The 10,077-nt window shown below is 41.7% G+C and overlaps 1 protein-coding gene across 1 annotated transcript in view; it reads left to right on the top strand.

Moving 5' to 3' along the window:
• Positions 1–1,052: 1,052 nt before the first annotated feature.
• Positions 1,053–10,077, top strand: part of NUP98 (nucleoporin 98 and 96 precursor) — an 853,605-nt gene continuing 844,580 nt past the window's right edge. Inside the window, 1 exon segment of the mRNA XM_078658655.1 lies at positions 1,053–1,186. The gene's annotated coding sequence lies outside the window, so the exon portion shown is untranslated.

Below are 10,077 nucleotides of genomic sequence, written 5' to 3'. Positions count from 1 at the left end.
ACAATTTTGTTTTCTAGCACGGCAGATTAATGTATCAGTGCATCTGCGGAAGAGATCTTTTTGTACTAAGTGGTGTATCAGTTCTACTACCTTAAAGTTCTGCTCCCAGCCAGGGCAAAGGCAAACTCGGACAAAAAGAATCAGTGATTTCCCTAATACAAAATCTGCCTGCAGCAAGCTCAAATCTACCTCAGTCTTCCATACCTTACAAAACACATACAGAGAATCTCAACAAGTTGAAAACTACCTGAATTTGCAAACATTGGCCTCTTTTTTTAGCTACCTAATTCACTAAAGGCAACCACTTTTATTTTGGTGCCCGCTCTGTTTTCTGTACCAGTTTAACCCTCACTGCTGCTCATTTATTTATTTATTTAATACGGTTTTCTATAGCGCGAACATTACCCGAAGGTGTCAGAGACCTTTACATAAGAACCAGTTGCGTTACATAAGGATTTAGGATTACATGAGTTACATAAAAGATACAAACAGGGGGAAAAAATTCAAATGTACAAGTTGTAAAGTCACACAGCGAAGAGTTACAAATAGAAAAAAATGCAAATGTACAAGTTGTAAAGTCACTCGAGAAAGAGATACAAATAGATAAACATGTACCGAAAGTGCAAGTGTCGCTGTGCCGACACCAGTGCTTGAAATGGAAAAATATAAGTGCAATGGAATAACCAGAATATAAGCGGCAGCAAAATAGCAACAAACAACATCTGGACTGTCAACATCAATCCCCCAGGATAAGAATTCTATCTAATGCAAGCTGCCTGCCAGCCGTGTGCGCATGCGCACCACGTATTGCTGGGAAGGAGGAGTGCGGGCATGTTGTTGGTTCCGTCCATAGACCGTTCAAACCAGGTCAGTCCTTTTTCTCTTTCGACTGCACATGTCACTGGGATGTACGGCGTAGGAGGGGCCTTGACGTTGCTTCGGTGCTTCACTTTCAAAAGCAAGAGTTGTTGGGGGAAAAACTGAGCCTGACTGACAGGCTCACCATCCAATAGGCTTCCCGAACGATGGTGATTGACTAGCGCAGCTGCCACAGACTCGTGACGCTATTACGCTGCGCGCGCTGTGTTGGGGGTGACGCACTTGTATCCCTCGATTTCCGCGCTGGTTTCCCTGGATCGCTCCCCTGGACCGGAGAGAGGCGGCAGCACGCGGAGCCGGACGCACGGTGAGTGCTGGCGGCGTAGAGCCCGGTGACGCACGGAGGGGCGGGCCGTGCGCAGGCGGGAGCGGCCCAGGGGGCTGACAGGCGGCTCTGGGCAGCGCTAGCCGCTCTGTACCAGTCTCCCCGCAGGCTGTCAGTGCTCTGCCGGGTCTGGCCGCTGACCTCTCCCTCTGTCGGTGTGGGCTGAGGGTCGGTGCCCTCCCTGACCCGTAGAGGCCACCGGGTGCCATGGGCATCTCCCACACGGGTGTAGGCTGGCCCCTCGTGAGAAGCCCCCCATGTTTACATTCCCTCAGCCCCTGTCCTGGGGATGGCTGGTGTCTGATGATGCAAATCTACTATTTGTGTATATAGAGATAACTCTAACCACTAGTATATGTAGTAGACCTTTGTACTCACTACCATTTCTATGCGATTCTTAGTTTATCCATTTGTACCTCTTCCTTGAGTGACTTTACAACTTGTACATTTGATTTTTTTTCTTCCTGTTTGTATCTTTTATGTTACTCATTCTTTGGGTAATGTTCGCGCTATAGAAAATGGCATTAAATAAATAAAATTGAAGTGTTGAGAAGCTGCTCACTAGCACATTACCTCAGTGTAGCGGCACATTAGTGACAACTATGATTTGTATCCTGTGTCTCAACGGGCCCTTGTTTACAGGGGGCACCTAGCATTTGACAATGCTTATTAGCCTTAAATTGTTCATTTTTAGTCATGACCACTGTAATTATTTTTTCAGGCCAGTGCCTATCAGTGGAAACCTAAGTTGGCTGTTGTAGTTCTTGGATGAGACTTTTTAAAACTGAGAGAGGTTAAGGGGACGGTGTTATCATGCATACATCTCAACACATTGAGCCGCTAAGGATAATGAAGTCGGGTGTTTGATGATCCAATTGAAGGTAGTAGTGAGGAATACATCGTTGGGAGGTTGACAAGTCTTTGCTAGCTGAGTTGAGCGACCCAGCTGAAATTTGTGGTAACCACTTGGTATGTTGGGATGGTGGACATTCAGGGCTTTGTTGAATGTGAAAAGTATACATGTGTGTAACGTGGTGCATACGTGATGTCCAGATAATGTTAAACTAGTTTTAAGTCAATAAGTTGTCGTGTAGATCTGGTGACTGTACCGATTGAGTAATATTGATCTTGTGAATATAACGATGACTAATATAGTGAAATACTCTTGGTGCAATTAGAGCCAGGCCCACTAAGTTCATGTGTTTAGTACCAGTATGTGTCGCTGAAGCACTTGCCTACACGAGCAGCATGCTATACAGTGTAGTGTGTTTTGTTGGAGAGACGTTTTTGTTTTGATCCTATGTGGGAAGTGTTTCCTGGCTGTGTGTGATGACAACTGAGGTGCTGTTCTGGGACTTGTTGCATAGTAGTGCGTTGGGTAATGAAGATGCACAGTTTTGTTTTTCAGTATGCTGGTAGCTTTGAACAGCTCTGCATGTTCCGTACGGGTTTTCATGATAAAGATAAAATGATATTTTGTATATAGTTATGGTCCTTAGCTGGCATGGTTGGAGGATGAGAGAAATGAGTGGGGAGATCTTTTCGGATGGACATTTTTATCATCCAATATGAGTGTCAATGGGAGAAGCGGTCAGCTTGTATCAATATTTTTGACCTGCAGTGAATAGAATATGTAAAACCCTACACATTGTCTATTAATGTGTGAGAGATATCGTCAGTTCCATTCCTCTTGTGATATTATTATTTGGCTGTACAGTGCTAGTGATGTACTGCCTTCATAGCAGATATGTGACTAAGGTATTAGTTACAATTTGTTGTTGACAAATGCATGTTATGGATATATATCATAGCTCAGCCCTTTATTGCTTACCTGTATATTGAAAGCAGTTTGCTGATTGAGTTGTTTGCAATTAGTGGGTTGTAAGTTTGAGGACTGCACTTGCGAGGTGCAACAATTTCTGAGCTCTGTCGCCAGGATGCGGGTAGCTGTTATCTAGAAAATAGCTCAGTATCTAAGCTTTCTAAAGAAGTGTGTATGCTCCAAGGTGCTTCGAATGCTGACTGGTAGTGAGTTTCTGTGTTTTGTTGTTTTTGTGGCTTGTACTAAGAAAACAGTGCCTCCTACAGTCTCCTTTGTTAGGTGGTATAATAACTGGTGCAAACCAGGGCACAGTGTGCTGTTTTAACTTGTAATGTTAATTGGTTTGTAGTGCTTGAATTTAACTTGTAAGTGTAGCAGTCATGTTTCTTGGGGAGATGGGGACAAAGCAGAGTGCCTTGAACACTGCGCCTACTGGGTATATGTAACCAGCGAATCGATTGCAGGACTGCAGTCATGCTTTTTTTTGGGTGAAGGTGTAGAAGAAAATTTGCAGCAGCATTTTGGATGATTTGTATCTCGAGTATAATAAATGTGGGTATGCCAAGATATAAATTGTTGGCATAGTCAAGCTTTGAGATTACAAGCGTGAGGATGGCTTGTAGTTTCTGTTGTTCTACAAGGTATGGGAAGATCTGATGTAGTGTGTTTTGTATAGAAGGCAGTCTGTGTGACGTTATCATACAGCATTAAGGATAGGTCTGAATCCATGGTTACTCCTAGGTTTCTTAACATTTCTAGATGATGTTGGAGGGGGTTCAATTTCCTTAGGCCATATGGCAGTAGGCTGGTTGTTTTGCTATTGTCCACATGTCATAATCTGTCTTTGCGGTATTGAGCTTTGGATAGTTATTAACCACCCATTTGTTTAAGGCAGTCATCCAAATTTGAATTATAGATGTCTTTGGGGCTTTCCATTTTTAAAAGCCCGTGGTGGTAGTTGGTGTCAAATGCAACTGATTCATAACTGAGTAGCTGCTTTTTTGTTCACTGTTAGTTTAAGATCTCCACAGATGAAAAGGATGGCTGACTCTGTTCCTTTGGCTTGTCTGAAAACTGACTGTTGTTCTGTCAGTAGCTGCTTTTTTGTCCACTGTTAGTTTAAGATCTCCACAGATGAAAAGGATGGCTGACTCTGTTCCTTTTGGCTTGTTTGAAAACTGACTGTTCTGTCAGTAGCTGCTTTTTTGTCCACTGTTAGTTTAAGATCTCCACAGTTGAAAAGGATGTCTGACTCTGTTCCTTTGGCTTGACTGAAAACTGAGTGTTGTTCTGTCAGTAAGTCCTAATCAGTGGTAAAGTGTAGATGAGTAAACACTGTTCTGTAAAATGTGCCCTAGGACTGATCCAGTTGACATTGGCCTGTCGTTTGATGGATCAGATGGGTCCAGGTTTCACCTTTTTGAGGAGAAGTCTGTAGTAGGTTTTGAGTGTAGGTGGAAATGAACCTAGTTCCAGGGACTCTTTAAAAAGGCACTGGCTAACTCCTGTACGAGTTGAGCGAAGAGTTATCTTTAACCCCTTGGGTGCTCATGACGAGCTCAGCTCGTCATGAGCTACGGCGCTCCGGTGCGACCTCGCCCGTTCCTTGGAACGCTCGCACGCTGGGCTGATTCCCCTGCTGTGCTGAACGTTCCATGGGAACGGGTGTGACCATGACGAGCTTAGCTCGTCATGAGCACCGGAGCGCCGTAGCTCATGACGAGCTGACCTCGTCATGAGCTCCGGGGCGCTTTAAGCGCCCCTCCTCCCCACCCCCCCAGCACAGCGGGGGAATGTGCCCCGCAGACAAGGGGTTAAAGATTCTTTGCGGTGCTGGGTCTGATGGTGATCTCATGGTCTGGCTACAGTGCCAATAACAAGGACATTTGTTTTGTGACAGGGTATTGAAGGTATGCATTGATGGATGGGTATTGGTGTCTTTCTTTTGTGGTGGTTACATCGTGTGTTGCTGTGTTGTCTGAGTTCTTCCTATGGCCATATTCAATCTGTGTAGTTTTTGAGTTCAGTTTATTGGATTTTGTCACAGAAGTCACGTGGTCGTGGTGTTTCAGTTTTTAGGTACTTTAGATTACAACATTTTTATGTATTTCTTTGGAAGGGCAGTTTGCTTCACTTATGCACGTGGGGTAGTGGTATCTTTATCTGGTTCTGATGGCTCTTTTGAAGGCTCTGTTATAGGGCTGTAGCATTCTTTGGTTTGTTTCATCTCCTGATTTTCTTAATTTGTGGTGTATGTTGAGCTGTATTCATTTTTTGATGTTGTGATTAAACCCATGTGTTCCTTTTGTGGTTAACCGCAGGGGTGTGTGTTGTGTTTTATTTTTTTGGTATTTGTTTGCCCAATGGACTGGGGATTCACTTCGGCCACATGTTTACTTAGTCTTTTTAAGGGTGGGTGTTGAGTTGTTGAATATCTAGGTTTTTCTGTTGTCTTTACATGTTTGCTGTTGTTGTTGTTTTTTGTTGTCTTCTATGTGTTATTAATAGATGTGTAGATGCTGAAGGTCACAATGTTGGGATCACTCCAGCTTACAGGGTGCAAATAAAACATCTAACGTGTGTCTCCCTCAGTAAGTTGGACCAGAAACAATTGGTTGTAGGTTGAAGGCTTCAGGGTTGGTTGTGATGGCTGTAGTCGTGATTAGATTATTCTTGCCAAATCATACAAGTTCTCTTAGAATGTAAAGGTTTGGGTGCGACAGATGGCTGTTGGTTACCGTATCAAGTAGGATATCTTTAAATTTGGCATTTTTGTATGGTTCTCTGTTTGTCATTATGGAGAACTGTATTGCCAAAAACTATGGATTTGTTTAATTTTTTTATTATTTGGTCACTGCAATGTATACTGCTATTAGTGAGTTATTTTATTATAAAACAGTACATCCTTCATTAAAAACAATTTTTTGTAAGGATAAATTATCTGCTATGAACATAAACATTGGGATGCAATGCAAGAAACCAGTTTTTTTGCTTGAAATATTGAACTTTAGTATTGTGCGTCTCTGAAAAAGAATCACAACTTTTGTAAACACGACCTTGTATTAATACATAGGTGCTACATACAATACATTCAAGAGCCATGAGTACGTTACATTTTACTTTTAAATTGCTCAATGTAAAATACTGTCAATCTTCCAACTAGGCTTGTATCAATCAGTGCCTCGCTGATCTAATTGAACAGCTTCTGCACTCGTCTGGTTATGTTTTTGGAAGATTGGAGTAATTTTTTGCAATCTATTTGTATTTTTATTGTGGGGCACAGAAAGTAGAAGCAGTATAGACTTGCTTTCCTCCAGGTAAGCACCAGCATATGTTTATATTTGTTGTTGGTGTGTCAGCTGACTTTGATGTCTGCTGTTGGAAGTAGCCAGAAACGAATTTCTTCTGTTTTGAGAGCTTACATTAAATAAAATTGCAGAGTCTGATTGTAGATTTTGATAACAGAATTCCGTCAATCAATTAGGGGTTCATAAAGCGCACTACTCACCCGTGAGGGTCTCGAGTCGATAGGGGGCAGCTCCGGATCAGTCAAAGAGCCAGGTCTTGAGGTGCTTTTTAATTGAGTTAAACCATCTATTGTCACTGTTAAGCATCATTTATTTAATTAGACATTTAATGGCATAATATTGATTTGACATGCAACTAACTAAGACACACTTCAACCAGTGGTAGCATGCTCTCCATGTTGACAGCTGGTGCATCCACAACATTCACAAAAGTTTGACTACATTTTTACCACCTGTCAAGTAACTGCCTAGGACGAGACCTAAAAGGAGGCAAAGTGAACTAAAACAAGTGCCTAGGGTCACAATATTTGGATGAGTGGTGCTGTTCCGCTTGATCTCAGGTTTTCTGGTTTCACATTGTGCAATCATATTTTTTCATTTTACCTGTGTCTCTGAAGGAAGAAAAAGCTCTCACACATGTTCAATGTAGTAGTAAAGTACAATGAAGCGTTCTTTTTCGTACAGGCTTGTAATGTTTGTGTTGTGTATAGGCATGAAGTATGCCCTTCATCATGTCTATTCTAATGGGACTGTTTCGATAGTCTTGTTCTATTTATTTCAACTTCTGCTCTCTAGGGGCAACCATAAGGCAGATCTGCAATACTCTTTCTGGGCTGACAGCGTCACTGAGCTCTTGGCCCCCTCGAGTTTTTTATTTTTAATTTTTATTAATAGCATACTTTTTTTTCGTGCACTAAATGCTGCATGGATGCTGTTTCTAAGCAATGGTAATAACAGATTTGCCCAGCTGCATTATCTAATGTACATTTTTTGTGTATTAGTAAAGCTCGAGGAAACCTTTTTGTACTGTTAAACATTGACTTTGTCAATGCTTGTTCTAATAGTCCAGACTGTTGGCGCAGCCCTCTCTCCATAGGCGTCACCAATCTTGTAACACTGTTCTAATATTAGCATTACTTTTCCTCTCCTTTCCCCTGAAAGGTTCGATGATTCATCCTAAAGTACTTCATCTTACTTGCATCTGCAGGTCAGTCTGCAGCCCAGCTATTACTGGCTGGCTATCAAAAGATGGAGTGGAGATACTGACACTCAGTCTGTTAAAGCAGCTCTATGCTGATTGTCTGTGAGGAATCTAGATGATAAGATGCATTAGTTCATCTTTTCTATCTCTGGGTTTTAAATTATGTGGAAGGAGGTTATGCGTACCTGCTTATGTGGCTTTGTCTGGCTGAGGTTATGTTGAGTTGTTTACCTGAACACTTTTTTTTCTTATTATTGAACAGCGAGGAGGAGTTGTCGCAACTGCTAAGAATAGGTACTACACTGTGAGTCACTGCATCCGCCATTAACCATAGTGGTATGGGCTACACATACCATTGCTTAGCCCTGTGAGCTCTTTATCTACCCCATCCACTGGTTAGTGTGGGTGCACTCACTGTGACACGGGTTAGAATACCCACATCCATCCTACATGAGAGAGCTATGCCTTTAATCCCAGTGCTGACCTAAGACTACTTGGTGAAATAAAGCTACATAAAGGTCCCTTAACCCAGGACATACAGCTTGAGGGGGCAGAGACGCAATTTTGTTCTTGAACCTGCAGTAGGTGATAGCTGAAATAAAACTTTGATAGCCATTGTTAACCTTACCGGAGCTTGCTTCGCTCACTGCCTTCAGAGTGGCAGCTATGCTTCTTCCAGTACAGAAGCACAAGTATGCAGCATCATTATTGCTCTTCTCATAGCTCCCCAACTCTCTCGTCCCCCGCCTTTGAAAGGAGCACTGCAAATGGGTCCCTTCTGAGTGCGCTAAGGGCCATACAAAATCACTTTTCCAGCTTTCCCTAGCAGTAGAGGGGAGACTGTGAAAATAACCATTTATGACTCCAGTGGCCGACTTCTAGATTGCATCCATTGTGACATAAGGCCTGAGATGTGAGGCTTCTGCTGGTGTAGTAAGAGAGGAATCCCACATGTGAAATGTGCTTCTCCTAAATGAATGCACTCTTCAAGTCTGGGTCCTTCTAAAGTTGGAAATCATCTAAAGTAACATGGAGGACGAGCAGAAATCGAGCACCGTAAGCAGCCAGTACTCTTCTTTTTCTTTTGGCTAACACCATAGAGCCTTTCGAAACCGAAGTCCTGCTTTATTTAATAAAGTGAAACCCGAGCACATATAGTATATATTCTTGAATTCAGATGAGAGGTTAAAGTTAGGATGTAGGTAGTTTGTTTTTGGTCTGTTGGAGATAGCTTTAGCTCTGTTGGTAGCCTCTTTAAAATAATAATGCATGTATAAATATAGAGAGGCTTTGGATCGGTACTCTTCATCCAATGGTCTATCCAGTTGTCTTTTTTACGTTTTTCTTCTGCCGATTACGGCATGACCGGTGAATCAGCCTCTTTCAGCCATTGAATGCCTTGCACTGTGAGTGACTATATTTTGCCTCATAGCGTGGACTTCTGCCTTTAAAGAAGTGCAACTTGAATACCTGGGCTAGTATGGCAATACTTTTCCTATTTTTATTTTTTTATTTTAAGTTACTAGTGTGGTTTAACTGCCTTCAGCTTACAATGAATAATTCAAACCCTGTAATGTGCTTTTAAAACTAACCAGCATTGGCAAAATCAGTAGGTAGTGACTACCACTATAGTCAGGTTTATTTGATCAGGTTAACTAAAATTGTTACAAAAGGACCGGCACATGCCATTAAACACAAATATAATTCTATTCATATACCCACTATTCTTGTAAAAGTTCGGGCATTCTATCGTATATCAAAATAAAATATAAGCGTGCGTAAAGACTCCGTTTAAAATACCTTTCATGTAAACACTGTTCTTGAGTCTGTTAACAAAGGATAGTGGTGCACTCTGTCGTTGTAGTAAAGGATTACCAAGTGGCTTTCAATTGGAAGTAGCTTGCAGTTTATTTGTATAATGCAAAGCACCCAAGATAACACATAATCATTATGTTTTGCAGGTAATTTTCTGCATCGAATTCTGAAGGAGAGTAGTGGGTATTGTTATTAATAACCTTGTTGGTAGAAGTGGATTGATCAGAATGCACAACAGGAAAACAGGATGTAGAAGTACTACCAACATCTGATGTCTGTGTTTTTAACCAAAAAGACCAGTCACAGTGTTCAAACTCTTCTTTAGTCAAATTGAGTAATGAACGTGCCTACAAACTAGAAAGATGTAAAAGAGCTCTTTTGTTCCACCAACCTTTGGCACCAAGTAATGCAGAACCTCTGCTGACACCGGTGACTTGCACAGGAGGGGAACATTTCGAGAAACCTTTAGTGACTTTTTGGGGATTTTTAATGAGAACCCAATCACCGACTTTCAAATCAAGTGAATCAACATTTTTTGCAAAATCATGCTTGGACTTAATAAGATTTTGTTTTTGCAAAACTCTGGCTGCCAATTTTTCATTGTCAATACTGTTCTTATTATTCTTGTGAGTTAACCAATTAGGGCATAAACTGGTGTGAACAATTCTATTTCTCAATAGTGAAAACGGAGAAACACCGATGGTGCAAGGTGGGGAAATGTTATAGG

This window comes from Lissotriton helveticus, chromosome 8 (assembly GCF_964261635.1).
Source record: "Lissotriton helveticus chromosome 8, aLisHel1.1, whole genome shotgun sequence".
Lineage (NCBI taxonomy): Eukaryota > Metazoa > Chordata > Amphibia > Caudata > Salamandridae > Lissotriton > Lissotriton helveticus.
Note: the sequence above shows the minus strand (reverse complement) of the source record. Positions and strands in the feature narration are given on the sequence as shown.